The 15805-nt window shown below is 35.1% G+C and overlaps 1 pseudogene; it reads right to left on the bottom strand.

Moving 5' to 3' along the window:
* Window positions 1-1989: 1989 nt before the first annotated feature.
* LOC149851304 (mitochondrial uncoupling protein 4 pseudogene) lies at window positions 1990-12113 on the bottom strand (annotated as a pseudogene).
* Between the last annotated feature and the right edge of the window lie 3692 nt (window positions 12114-15805).

Consider the following 15805-nt stretch of genomic DNA (forward strand, 5'->3'; position numbering starts at 1 on the left):
TTTTGGAATGTTACATGCATGCCTCAGGTGTGATAATCAGATCGTTAGCGATTTGAGATAGTGATTATGTTTTGGACCTCCTACGGAAGGGTGGGCTTTTCTGAGAAAGTATGACGCCTTAGTGAGTCATAACCGGTGACAGTTGGCCACGTAAGGCCTTGAGAGATGAGAATAGATTAATGTTGTTTAGGACAAAGCGTTTGTTAGAAGTAGTGAAAGCGATAAACGATGTTCTGATACTGATTCAATGCAGAGACCTCGTTCTAGGAACGAGAATAAGCTAGTTGTTGGGTGGTTCCCAGCCTACGATCAATTGAATCGTATGCTGCACTTTGACAGTGGCGCTGCTTACTTACTTTGAATCGCTTACCCGTTTGCACTATTTATGCATTTGCACTTCTTACTTACCGTTTGCACTGCTTACTTGTCGTGCACTGCTTACATGTTTAACTGCATATCTGCTTTAAACTGCTCAACATACTGAATTAAATGTACTTAATTCAGTTTCTTGTAGTCTCTCTTATGCACATACTAGTTTTTCGCGAAACTAACCCATTCTATGGGTACAAGTGATGATTAGGTACACTACAAGCGATGACGTGATTGTAAGATGACTTCAAAACTTCTTCTTCCTGCTCTTAGCTCGCGTCCTGGACGCTTTGAGTTTGTATTGGATTTTTCTTAGGATACCCGAATTTTGTGAGTTTTGGTTCTTTTAGCTAACGTGCCCAAAGTTGTCAGCTTGCCTTCTGATTTAACAAAAGAAAAATCTTTCACTGATTTCATAAACAAACTCTGAGGGAAAGAGATATTTCTAATCTCTTGCCTATTTTTCTGAAAAGGTTCGCAAGTTTGAAATTTGAGGCGTTACACAATGTATGGAAAAGTTATGAAAATAAGCATATCCATACCATAGAGAGATTTGTGGAGGGCTCTCAGCTTGGGCTTAATGGTCTAAGCCCCTCTGTTGCCACTACAAACCTCATTTCTCCAAAATTCAAGACACCCATAAGAGACGAAACCAAAATCTACAATCTGCCTATGTTTTTCTACCTATCCATGTGGAAAAATCATTGCGTCAATTACATTATAACAAGAATATTATTAGTGCAGAACCAGCATTTTCTCAAGATATATTTGATGAAAAGTGGTACACACCACAATAAAGAGGTAGCAAGAGGAGAATTACCTACCACAAAATCGATCATGATATTGCATAAAAAAAAATAATCCATCATTGTCTCAGCCAAGGAATGATATCGATATCATAGAATTTTTTAACCAAAACCCACATAACAGAAAGTATTATTATAAAGGAGAATCTCCAACACAAAACCCATCACTTTCCCCTCAAATTCTCCATGAAAACAATGTTTCATAAAAAAAAAGGTTTGGGGTTTGGTTCCACATGATTATTTGTGAGAAACAAAAAGGTTTGGGATTTTACCATATAGCCAAGCAAGAGTAAAGTTGTATTTGGCCCCCTCTGCACCGGGTAGCTCTTGTCTCTCCCCACTACACTCAGTCTCCTTTCCCACCACCATCCATTAGAAAAGAAAAAGCAAAATGAACCCTTTGTCAAACTCATCTCTAAGAGACATATTGAACAACATAAAATGTATACTAAGTCTAAATTAATAATGAAACTTAATGTTGTGCTAAGAGCCTCCATAGAGTCACAGCTAAATCAAGATTCAATCAACAGAAAAGAAGAAGAAGTCGACGACGGAGAAGAATGAAGAACGAGAAGGGAAATTTCATCAAACTTCTTCAACATATCCATGAAGGGCGCAAGCATGGCCACCACCCTTAAATCGACCCACTACAATCATCTTAATCCCTTGCTAAAAATAACAAATAACAGAGACAACCAATCTAAATCTACTAAAATTTATTGTTGTCATCGTCCTCCTCTCTTAAACATCATCACCAACCCTTGGTTTTTATTTTTATTGTATACCCCTCTCCCTCCAAAAGATAGGAATGATCTCAGAAATCCTTTAGTTTCCTCACCTGCTCCAACGTAATAAAGAGCATGACCGTAAAAGGGCCTTGCCTAGTGATGGTGGGCATGAAGCCTTTGTACAGAGCCATAACCCCCTCTGCCCTCACTGTCTTCAACGCGCAATCCAACGGCCTGGCATAGAGGGGAGCATCCCCCTGCACCACCTTTATGTTCATCATCCTCGTCTTGATCGCGTCCACCGGGTTCGACGCCACCGCCGCGACGAGCCCCGCAGTGAAGCTCGAGCTGACGTGCGTGTTGAGCTCGTTCCCCACGATCGCCTCCTTCGCCTGGTCGTACGTGGCCAGCTGCGACGCCGTGACCAGCATCACACGTTGGATGGTCATCGACGAAAATCACCAGAGGCTCGTCACGCCCAAGTTCTTAAACATCCGCCCGATGGCGTTCCCCACGTTCATGTAGTTCCATCGCTGCTCCACCGGGAGCCGTCCGTCTGCCTGGATACTCACCATTGCCACGTGTAAATTCCATAAATTTTAAGAATTATTAATAAATAAAAACTCAATTTTTATTTCAAAATTAAAAATATGTTTTTATATTTTTGAATTTGTATTATATGTTTATTTGATCATTTTTTACCAATCATGGCATAATTTGTATTTATAAAATTATTTTGGGTTATAAATCATTATATATTTATTATATTTAAATATATTTTTGATGGAGTTTGTAAATTATTAGAGTGTATTTGTATATTACATGGCTCTTAATAATAGTTTATAAGGTAATTTATCATTTTTGGCTAATCTTAGTATAATTGACATTTTTGAAGTTTTTTGCATTTGTGATCGCTGATGAAGGGTTCCTTGTATTGCTTGGGTAACGATTTTTACGAAATTCAAAACCCCTCGGTCTTTTGAGTTTCGATTTGTTGTTCTTCATATTATTAAAGTAAGATACCTTAACTGAACTTGTAGAGAGCATATTTAGGTATTAATTGTGTAAGCATGATTTAGTTACGCTAAATATTTAAATGAATTATAAATACAAGTTATGCACACATACTGTACTTAGTTATGAATATCTAGGGTTATTACGTATGCATAAGTTGTCCTATATGTTTAACTGATTTGAGTGCAGGATATAAAAAAAATGTGATACTTATGCTAACTATCAAAATGACTATAAGCCAGTGTGCATTAAATGCAATACAATGCAATGCAAAATGCAAATCGGGTAAATAGCCATGATAAATATATGGTGCAAATACATCATTCAATAAATTTATTTTATAGCATGTAACACCTTCATGTTCACATATTTCACTTAGTTGTAAATATGTAGGACTCTTGTGATTGTAGTTCGAAGATCATGCTTGTCATGATTATAATTAGCGAAATATGAAGTATGTTTGTTGCAAGTACATCTGTCTGTGGGTTTGAATGTTCGTACACTTATGAATGCATAATATGTACGCAATATGTGCCATCATACTTTGGTTTACTCATACTATGTTGCTTTGTGTGTTTGTATGAATTTGATACATGGTACACATATAACTACTATGAATATGTGTAAGTCGTGTTTGATGCATTCTATGAATGTTATATATATTGTATTGTCATATGATAGACTCATTTATTCTTGTATGGAAGAATGCATGCAAATGTTATAAATTATTTTGAACTTGTATGTCTTGTTTGCTTGAGAAACATGTGTGTATGATGTATGGTGGTGGTCGATGAGATTTTGACCTATCTTTTTTATGCAATTATATCTAAGGTAATATATTGATTCATATTGTGAAAAATGTATATATGACTTGAATCATGTGTACATAACTCAAATTACGTAGGAGTTACGTATGTTGAGGTTTAGTTGCTTCGTATTATAAAATGTGCATGTTCACATATGTATGTATAGAACTCATGTTTTTTTTATGCATGCTTCGATGTTTAATTTACGAAATGCAATGTTCCTTGTGACGATGATATGATATGTAGGATAATATGCTTATATATGATATGATTTAAATGCCACGTGATATAAAATTATAAATGCAGATAATAAATGTTTAAGTTTAATAATAAACTATGGTTTATGGAACCTTATTGGTTAAATGTGTGATTGTATAATTTAAGTGCTATATGAAGTGATGCATATTGATTGTATACATGCTTGTGCTCGTGTTGGTGGCTATCGATCCTGAGAGTGGTCAATTGTATTGATGTATGTATCACAATAATTTTCACTGGATATGGTACCCGTTGATGAACTTGTCTCAAAGGATTCTATATGACAGTGTGCACGACCAAATCAGGTAATCCGGCTAAAACGGTAAGTCTCTATGAGGAAGTGCATTGTCCAAGAGCGGGTAGCCCGCAAAGATGGTATATTCCTATGAGAAAGTGCATTATCCAAGACCAAACAGACCATCCGTCTAGAGCGGTAACTCTTTGCAAGGTTGTACATTTTTCAGACTAGGCGATCTAGCATGGATCTTGTAAATATTTATATGATTAAATGAATTTTTATGATAAATTGTGATGATCTTCTGAGTTGATTGAGATAACTAATTATGAATCTATAGATTTGGCTTTTCTATTGTAGCATGATTATGTACTAAACTCAGATTGAGAATCAGATCCTTATTAATTTTAGATCTTGATATGAGGTTATGATTGTGATACTTATGTTAGCGTATATGTGAATAACATATCACACCTACAAATGACTAGTTTTGACTTATTATGTGAACGATACATCATGCCTACATAGTTTCATTGCAAATGATTGTCTGAGTGAATATAAAACACCTTTGTATCATGATTGATGTTTATCATGAATATCTAACTAAATTACTTACAAGGTATGTACATATGTTTCATATTGGAATGGTCAAATGTGATTTGACTTATTATTTATAATAATTATGAATGCATATAAAAATGATGCAATGATTTGAATGTCTTAAATGCACACGCACACGCACACACACATATATATATACGCGATGACTTGTATAACTTGAATGCATATAGATTATGCTTTATTATGTGAGTTAAGGTTGAATAAAATATTAAGTGATGAAATGCTTTTAAATGCTTGAAATGAATAACTTATAAGACGTTGTTCCCTTGTCTATCACTTGCTGATTGATGAATAATATATCATGTCTTTACCTTTAAATGCTTGATATGTTTTCTTTAAGTTTGAGTTTGGGTTGTTTTACCAGACTTTAGCGAGTCTGACCCTGTTTTATGGGAGACAGGTAATGCAGGTAAAATATGATGAATAGTTAGAGTGAAGGACTGGTCAAGCTGCATCCTCGAGGGTCTACTCTTACCTTGCGATCTTGGTTGACATGATCTTTTTATTTTAAGTACTTGATCATGCAGAGACTGAACTATTGTTTTTATACTCTGATTTGAAATGAAATTAAAACTCTTCATATTTCAGTCTTATATTGTATGTGGTTTGAAATATGTATATCCCGTACATTTTGATTTGATTATTATTTTTAGTGTAACCCCGCCCAAAGTCTTAACCATTTTTTAAAATCGCTTCTGCATTATAAGATATGATTTACTTATACTTATCAAAAAAAAAATTAGTCTCAAAATTTCAATATTTGAACTATAATTAAGGTTAAAATTTTGGGGGCATTACACCACGTCCGTCAGGTTGCCCATTGTCGCTCTGATCCCACCAACAGTGAGACTGGTGGCGATCTTGCGAACCAGGGTGAGTTTCCTGGTGGACGGATCAAAGTATTTCTCCCTGAAGATGTTATATAGACCCATCTTGGTGGTGGAGTATAGGGCTTGCTGGAGGACAGTAGCGGAGACACTATTAAAGATCGTGGTAGGACCCTTAGTTCTTATGAACTTGATGCCGACGAAGATGGGTCCAACGCACGAGGGTGACGACGACGGTGAGGATGTTGGTGGTGGAGATGGAAGAAGAGGGGCTGGGGAAGGCAACAACAGGGGGTTGGGAAGTAGCAGCGGTGGTGGGAATGGGTGGTGGGGCTTCGCCTTGCAGTTGCATACGAACCTTAATGAGATCAAGAGGGTGGGTAGAGACGCCGACAATGATGACAGTGATGCCTCCTTTAACAAAATCTTTAGTCAGAAGGGAAAGAGAAAGAGGGGAAAATGAAGAGGGAGATGGAGAAAGGAGGACAAAAGCGATCCAGAGTGAAAAAGGGAGGACAAAAAAAAGAAAAGAAAAGCGAAATGAGGAAAATACAAGGCTAAAAGGAAGAGGGGAAAGATTCTTAGGGTTTTTTTGGCACACATAGACAACGTTAATTATTGTCGGTTTTAGATTCAAGAAGTAATAATCAACGTATTGATTATGATAATTATCACCGATTTTAGATATATTAATGATAATAATTATCATCAATTTTATATTAAACTAGTTAATTAGCATATTGATGATAAGAATTATTGGTTTAAAATAATAATGACAACAATAATTATTATTGGTTTTAGACATATTGACGATGATAATTATCATCGATTTTAGATTAAACTAGCTAATCATCATATTGACGATGATAATTATTGTCAGTTCTAGATTAATATTGATGACAATAATTATCATCGATCTAGATATATTGACGATGATAATTATCATCAATTTTAAATTAAACTAGTTAATCAACATTCCGACGATGATAATTATCATCAGTTTTAATCATAACGATAATTATCATCAATTTTAGATTAAACTAATTAATCAACATTTTGACGATGATAATTATCGTTGGTTTTAGATTGAACTCATACATCCAAGGTATCAAATGGTTTTGAGTTTTGGAATCTGGACATAAGACAGTCTTGGACCTAGTTATTAGAATTTGGATCTTGGATATATTTGGATATGGGTAGGGCTTGTGAAAGGTTCTTCTGAATTGGGTCAAGTGGGCCTACAATTGAATCTTTAGGACCTAAGGTGGGTTCAAACGGATCCACTAAAAGTGGTTTGGAATCAATTATTGGATCATCGTAATCAGATCAAGAAATGTGATTTTTTATGCTTGCATGTTTAAAAAAATTTGAAGTCGTTGATTTTCAAGCTTTAAAAGATTCTTCTTATACATCATAATCGGATGATCTAAACATGCATCTGAATTGCATCCGTACAGTTAAATTTTAGAAAAAAATAAAAAAACCTATGAAAATCTCGGTGTATACCAGTTTACATATTTGACTAGTTTACATATTTTAGTTACCCTAGATCATGGAAAACTATAATATGTAAACTAGTATGAACCGAGATTTTCATAGTTTTTTTGCAAATCTAACCCTGTAAATGCATTCAACGTGGTCCATTTGCTTAGAATCAACTATTGGATTATCGTAATCGAATCAAGAAATGTGGTTTTTTATGATTATATTTACAAAAATTCTAAGCCATTGATTTTCAAGCCTTAAAAGATCCTTCTTATACATCGTAATCAGATGATCCAAAAGTTTGTTTCTATAAAACCATGCATCTAGATCACATTCGCATGGTGATATTTTAGAAAAAAATAAAAAAAAACCTATGAAAATCTCGGTGCATACTAGTTTGCATATTTGACTAGTTTATATATTTTAGTTACCCTAAATCAAGAAAAACTATAACATGTGAACCAGTATGAGCTGAGATTTTTATAGGTTTTTTTGCAAATCTAACCCTGCAGATGCATTCAACATAGCCCATTTGCTTGGAATCGACTATTGGATCATTGTAATCGAATAAAAAAATATGATTTTTTATGCTTATATTTATAAAAATTATGAGCCATTGATTTTCAAGCCTTAAAAGTTCCTTCTTATACATCGTAATCGGATGATCCAAGAGTTTGTTTCTACAAAACCATGCATCTAGATCGCATCCATATGGTAAAATTTAGGAAAAAAATAAAAAAACCTATAAAAATCTAAGTGCATACCAGTTTGCATATTTGACTAGTTTACATATTTTAGTTACTCTCAATCAAGAGAAATTGTAACATGTAAACTGGTATGAATTGAGATTTTCATAAGTTTTTTTGCAAATATAAACTTGCAGATGCATTCAGAGTGGTTCATTTGCTTGAAATTGACTATTGGATCATCATACTCGGATCAAGAAATGTGATTTTTTATGCTTGTATATTTATAAAAATGTTGAGTCGTTGATTCTTAAGCCTTAAAAGATCCTTTTTATAAATCATAATTAAATGATTTAAGAGTCTGTTTCTATAAAATCATGCATCTAGATAGCATCCATACGGTAAAATTTAGGAAAAAAATAAATAAATAGCTATAAAAATATCAGTGCATACCAGTTTGCATATTTGACTAGTTTACATATTTTAGTTACCCCCAATGAAGAGAAACTGTAACATGTAAACTGGTATGAACCGAGATTTTCATAAGTTTTTTTTGCAAATCTAACATTACAGATGCATTCAGAGTGGTCCATTTGCTTGAAATTGACTATTGGATCATCATACTCGAATCAAGAAATGTGATTTTTTATGCTTGCACATTTATAAAAATTTTGAGTAGTTGATTTTTAAGCCTTAAAAGATCCTTTTTATAAATCGTAATTAGATGATCTAAGAGTCTGTTTCTATAAAACTATACATCAAGATTGCATCCGTATTGTAACACCTCAAAATTTTATAGCAAAAACTACGGATTTTTTTTTCAAATGATTTTAGAAATCACAACAGAAATTTCAAACTGGATAAAAGCTTTGGGTGAGTTACAGATCCATCACATCATTCACATATCAACTTAAAATTTCAACATCCACATTTAATAAAAGTCTATTACAAAATTTTAATTAATAATATTAGAGTCTTATTCAAAGTCTATAAAATAAATGTGAATGTTCACAATATAAAAGACTAGTATAAGTGGAAAAGATTTGACTCGGGTCCTGTCGCAACCTTCTGCCATCACATTGATCATCTATTCATTACCTAAAAAAAGTTTTCATAACAAGGTCAGACTTAACAAGTCCTCAATAGGAAATCGTTATTCAATTCACATAAATTAAAACAAACATGCAAAAGCATATTCTTACACTCACACATGCAAATTTCAATCAACATTTTAAGGATACATGCACTGCAATGCTTCACACGATTGCTAATCATACACACTTGGATTTCTTTTTTTAATCACGCAGTTAAAGATACAAACACTTACCATTACAAAATGGGCCATTTATGCATGAGTTGCTTACTTATCTTTAATTAGATTTTCTTTTTAAAGGGTACATGCCATGACTAACTAAATGCGCAATCATCTTAAGTTTTCACTTCTTAGCCCCGTGGGTATAATCACATGCTTAAACCTTGATTAGGGCCATGGCGCAAGCAGTGTATTCAGTTAATTGTGGCTTTGTCCTGTCCAGACACCTTTCACTAATCTCGAGTGAGGGACGACCAAAGCGAGAGATGCTCTCAACACCACCAACCCGATGCATCAGACTTTCACTCATGAGTATCTTATCCTCTACACTGCAGTCTATTGTGGAGGCTTCCCCGGAGCAATCTTTTGTGCTAAAAAACTTTATCCACGAAGCCATATGTATCACTTATCCTATCCTTATAAGCATCATACTTTAGTATCACATGGTTGACCTTGTTAATTCATTAGTTCTATGCAACACACATTATGAATCCAATTTAAGGATTCAGCCGCTTTTGGGCCCATGAAAGCATATTCTTAAAAATGCAAACTTAATCAATCATGTATCATTGCACATTTTTTTTTTCGCTTAAGCACTCATTCATCAATAAGAAATGATCATAACAAATAGATGCATCCAAACATTTATATTTCATGCATACTTCATTCACTTTGATATCAATTTGCAATGTAAGTCATTTGTGCCACAAGCACCATAATTAGATCATGTCACTAATTGGACACCAATACTTGTATACAATCAATAAGGGATTACATATGCAATACCATTCATTTCACATAAAAACATGTTTGAATACCAACAAGGTATCACATACATTGCTAACTCGGTCTTTAGCCGGTTTGAGATATGTCGAACCCCTAAACTGTCTGACTATTACAATTGTCATAGATTTGTGTATTGTTTGCAAACATAGCTGAATTTTAGATAGATTATAAAAAATTTTGTCAGCTTTCTGATGTCATAAACCGTTCATAAAAATTTTTTCGTATGAGGGAGATACACTGGTTTAGTATTCACCTATACTTTTCTATTCCGACTGTCACTGTTCTGTGCACAGTCTTGGTACAGAGCCCAAAATTTCAAAGATTGTATAAAATTTTATTACCTTTCCAACACAGCAAAGTGTTCATAAAAAGTCCATCAAATGAGAGAGATATGAATGTTTTATTGGATGAATGTTAGGTTGAAATTACGAAATAATGGAAAACATGCATTTGGGTGAGTAGAAATAAGACACCTGAATTGAAATTTTCATAAATTCTCAATAACAACACTTCACACACTATTTTAAAATTCTCAAATCATAATAATACATATTTTTTTATAAAAAATACCATTTTCACAACCATTAAACTGGAAAATCGATCTGTCTCTCAGAAAACTATTTCCTCAGAAAAGTTTTTAGTATGTTTCCTAATTTCAAGCATATATCTATATTTTTTTCTAAATATCATGGCATATTTTTAATTTTTCTATAATGACAGTATATAATAAGGATGAGAGAATTAAATCAAACATACTAACTGATTTTATACAAAAAAATTGATTATATATCCTCCCATTGAATTTGAAATTAATTTTTTTTTTCTGAGAAACCCATCATACACGGTTGGCATAAAATCCTAGGTAATTAAATAAATTTTTTTCTAGGGACTGAAATGACTCCCACTGGAAAATTTGATCAGTCCCTACTTAATTAATATATTTTTGGATCCACGAAGGGTTTTCATTCGAAAACCCTTTGGTGCTTCGAATCTGAGCTAATGCAATGACATGTACATATATATATTTTTAAGACTCAAAACCAGAGTCTTGTCTTACATGTATATATGGTATATATGTGTGTACACCTCTAATTCAGTGTGTATACATGCATGTAGGTACCAAGCTCAAATACATTTTAAACTCCCTAAAACAGATTTAGTAGAAATCAATTTTTTTGAGAGAGTTTTAAATCCAAAAACCATCTCTACTCTAAATATGATAAGTCTGATGCTGAATCTTCACATAAAGATATATCTATTTACAATCAGAATAAACTCATGCATATGAGTTCTGATTTACGTGTAGATAATAGAACCCCTACCGCTTTTTCGATAAAAACTGACTTCGTTCATCAAAAAACCAGTTTCTCAACTAGAATCACCTCATCCTTTTCGTGTGGTGGCTGCAGTTCGATGCTCAGCCCCCCTCCAACGTGTGGTACTATCCTCTTTGTGATGTGAAAGAAGAAAACCCAAGAAAAAAGGGGAAGATTGCAGCACCTCTGAAAGACAAGAATATGACTGTCATGATATATTATGCCATGTGATCATGAAGGTAAAAAAGGTAAAGTATTTATACAATGAATTCATAATATGTGCACAAGTGTTGGAATGTGCTGTAGCTGTAACAGTAAAGGGAGTATATGCCCACAGGGGTTTGAGGTGATGCAATGGCTGGTATGGCAAGGCTGTGATGACAGCACGCACCATGGAAACAAGTCAGCCTTCACAGGACTAAGTACAACAGTTCTTGTACAACTCATTAAACATCATAGCTAATGTTTTTTTTTTTTTACGAGACAAAACTTGTGAAATTACATGCAAAACTTGCCAATGCATCAGACACAGTAGCTAATTTTACTTTAGAGAGAGAACCTTTCACTTTTTATATTGAACTATCTTTAGAAAAATACCTTCCTGCTTTAGAGAGGAGCCAACAACTACTCTTTGTTGATTATGGAATTAAGTGCCCAAAGAACTAAAATGTAGATTCGCTGCTCAGTTTTGGGCAATTCAGACTTGAGAAAATTTGTCAGCAAAAAAATCAAGAATCCTTATTAGCTTTTAGCATAATAAAGAACTAAAAACTGCTTACATAGTTTAAGTGCTAACCAAGCAGCCATTGCAGCATTCTTTGGAGCTTGTTTCTTAGTCTTAGCAGGGTCTCCTGTAAATCTCATGCCGGCAAGCTCAACTGCGCAGGTAAAGACTAGCATGTGGCTTGGTCCAGATCGCACAGTGGTATAAACTGGTAGATTTAAACCAGCTCTGTGTGCTGTTTCTTGGAGCAAATTCTTGTACACTTCAGTCTCATCCTGATATCAAATTTACTTGGAGGATCGAACAAACTGAAGAAAGATCAGGACACTCGTGACATCCGCAACTTTGTCAATAAGATGAACAGAACACCATCCCAGCTTTATCAAGACGATCTTCGCTAGTACTCGAGGCCCTGCTATGCATAGATTATGATTTGGGCAACCTGGAATCAAACCTCTCAACACAGAAACCATGAGTTTGAGGGTTGCTTGTATCTCGGCCTCGAAAAATTTACTGTAGAAAACTATGTTTGTGTTTTCGACTCATCGTATTGAGGATAATGGAGCACAATCAAATCAGTTTTTGAATAGGCACAACTTAATATGCATCAAAATCAGACAATGTCCACCAAGATTACAAAGATAGTTATGTTTTATTCATGCATATGGAAATGCATACTCCCATGGAGTTTAACCTTCGGCATGGAAAAGATCTTACAGGTAAGTTATGACTTGGACGATATTGATGATGCCATGGCTCATACTTGGACAAATGCCCCCTTCATGATACCACAAGCAATCTAGCAAACTCAAAGGTAAGACAAGCGTGGAGAAGCAAGGCTGAACAGGGGAAGCAAGATAATGCCCTCATCTAGATATAAAGATATAAAGAACTGCACTAGCAGTTTCAATAAGCATGGAATAATATCAAGGTGAAGGGAAAGAATGATCATCAATCATCATTAAAACAAGAAATTGAATCTGCAAGAAATCAGAAATTGAAATAAAAGAGAAAATGGAGTCTGAATACAGGAAAATACTGAGTCAATCGACATTCAAATTACTTAAATTAAAAAAAAAAGAGAAAAGAACAAAATAAAATAAAATAAAAAGAAAAGCAAATGTTGGAATCAGACATTCCTTTTTGCTGTAGCATCTAATGGATCGACATTCGCATAAGCAACTCGACACCATCAGTGATGCATCAATGGCAACTAAAAAAAACGAGTAAACCGAGAGGAAGATTGGAAAAGAAGGAAAATTTTTTACCTGATTTGCAGAAGTCCTGAAGAGAAGGGGGAGCTGATGAAAGCTTGAGGATGCCTAAGCCTTGCCCTGTGAAATAGTCGGCTCCTTCTTTGGAGGTTTAGAGGAGAGATATTGATCTCAGCAGAGTTTCTGATTTGCAGAAACTTTGAAGGAGGAAGGAGGAAAAACGCCAAAGGAGAGACAAAGGATCAATGAAGCTTCAAGAGGATTAGCAATGGAGAGGTGAAGAGCCCAATCGTGAAGGGGAAGAAGAGGAATGTATAGGAAAGGGGTGCTGGGGTGATCACGGATCCTTGAAAAGGGGCCCCTGGGTGTCTTTTTAAGGGAAATCAAGAAGCCTCTAGAAGGAGAGGCTGTTAGGCATCGACGGTGGATGTAGGGGGGTGCGATGGATGGTTTGAGGAGGAGGAATGGAGGTTATTGCGGCTGGAAGCCATCCGTGAAGTAGGCGATTAGGGTTTCTGAGGGAAAACCCTGAGAAAAATCGGGCGAGAGTGGAAAAAGGGGGGTTTCCCTAAGCTTTTGTTTTGTGATTTTTTCGTTTTCCCAAAAGAAGGCTCTCTTAACAAAAAATTTCATAACAATGGTTAAGAAAATGATTTTTTTAGAAAAATTGATTTAGAAAGCTTAAACTCATTTGTTTTTCTCAAAAATTTTCCAAACTTTTGGTTTTTGTGTTATTTTTTCGATTTTTTTTCTATTTTTTTAATAAAATCCTAAAGTTTGGGGGAAAACAAAGATTAAAACTAATTTTTTTGTGTTTTTGCAAAAATATTTACAAAAGGGAATTTTTCTGAGAATTTAAGAGCTATTTTGAGAAAATTTCTTCAGAAATGGGTTTTGATCCAGATTTTGAGGAATTATGGATTTAAAGTGCTGGATTCAGATCCGGAGTTGATTTTGAATATATCAATATGAATTTTAATTTAGAGAATCTGAAGAAATGACTTGATTTTCTCAGAAAACGGGGTTAGTGGCAAAAGGGTCATTTTTACAAGACTTTGAAAAATTTGGGGTGTTCACAGATGCCCCTCTTTGCTACTAAGCCGGTTGAGAGCCGAGCTTAGTGGCAAAGACAACACTCCAAATTTTGAAAATGCCCCAGTCAGCAGGTCTAAACTGGGTGTGAAAGAATTATTTTAAAAATATGGTTTTTCAGGCTTTGAAACCTTATCCTGAATGGTTTTGGGGAGACGAAATCCTCAAAGATGATATGATTGAGTAGAAAATGAGGAAATCGTGATGGGACTTTTAGATGGAAATTCTGAAATGGTGGGAAATGAAAATTTTGATCAGGTCTCATGGGTGAGACAAGATACTCTTTTTGGATTGATTCAGGTTTAGCCCTTAACCTGGATGGGACAAAGATATATCAAAAATGAATTTGGAAATGAGAAAAGGAATACATGAGTACCTTGATGGGACATTTTTGAAAAATGCCTCGTGAAATGAAGCTCAAGTAGGATCCTATCCTGGATGGATATACAAAACACAGGCTTCTCGATGGGAAGAGCCATGATGGGATTGGAAGAAAACATCTCGTCAAAACGAGGAATCTTATTGGAATGTGACTCAGGTTTTACCCAAACCTGCAAGGAAGATACCTCGCGAAGCGAGGTTCCGGGTTAACTTTTAGTCTGGATAGAAAATCTACCATACGGGTTTCTCAAAAATGGAGAAAGCACGATGGGACCTTCAAAGTTTGGACGAATAAATCCGATAGGGGTTTTTGCGAAAGGAGGAAGTATAGGGTCCCTAAAGCTTTGAAAAGGGGAAGAAATTGGGCGTCTCATTGGTGACACTGAAATAGCTTTTGAAATTAAATGATCTTTCGCAAATGGTTCAGGTTTGACCCTTATCCTGAGTGGGGGAAATCTACCATACAAGTTTCTCAAAAATGGAGAAAGCACGATGGGACCTTCGAAGTTTAGACGAATAAATCCGATAGGGGTTTTTGCGAAAGGAGGAAGTATAGGGTCCCTAAAGCTTTAAAAAGGGGAAGAAATTGGGCGTCTCATTGCTGACACTGAAATAGCTTTTGAAATTAAATGATCTTTCGCAAATGGTTCAGGTTTGACCTTTATCCTGAGTGGGGGAAATCTACCATACAAGTTTCTCAGAAATAGAGAAAGCACGATGGGACCTTCGGAATTTGGACGAACAAATCCGAGAGGGGTTTTTGCGAAAGGAGGAAATATAGAGTCCCTAAAGCTTTGAAAAGGGAAAGAAATTGGGAGTCTCATTGCTGAGACTGAAATAGCTTTTGAAATTAAATGATCTTTCGCAAATGGTTCAGGTTTGACCCTTATCCTGAGTGGGGGAAATCTACCATACAGGTTTCTCAAAAATGAAGAAAGCATGATGGGACCTTCGGAATTTGGACGAACAAATCTGAGAGGGGTTTTTGCGAAAAGAGAAAATATAGAGTCCCTAAAGCTTTGAAAAGGGGAAGAAATTGGGTGTCTCTTTGCTGAGACTGAAATAGCTTTTGAAATTAAATGATCTTTCGCAAATGGTTCAGGTTTGCCCCTTATCCTGAGTGGGGGAAATCTACCATACAGGTT

Source organism: Nuphar pumila, chromosome 1 (genome assembly GCF_984573655.1).
Source record: "Nuphar pumila chromosome 1, dmNupPumi1.hap1.1, whole genome shotgun sequence".
Taxonomy (NCBI): Eukaryota; Viridiplantae; Streptophyta; class Magnoliopsida; order Nymphaeales; family Nymphaeaceae; genus Nuphar; species Nuphar pumila.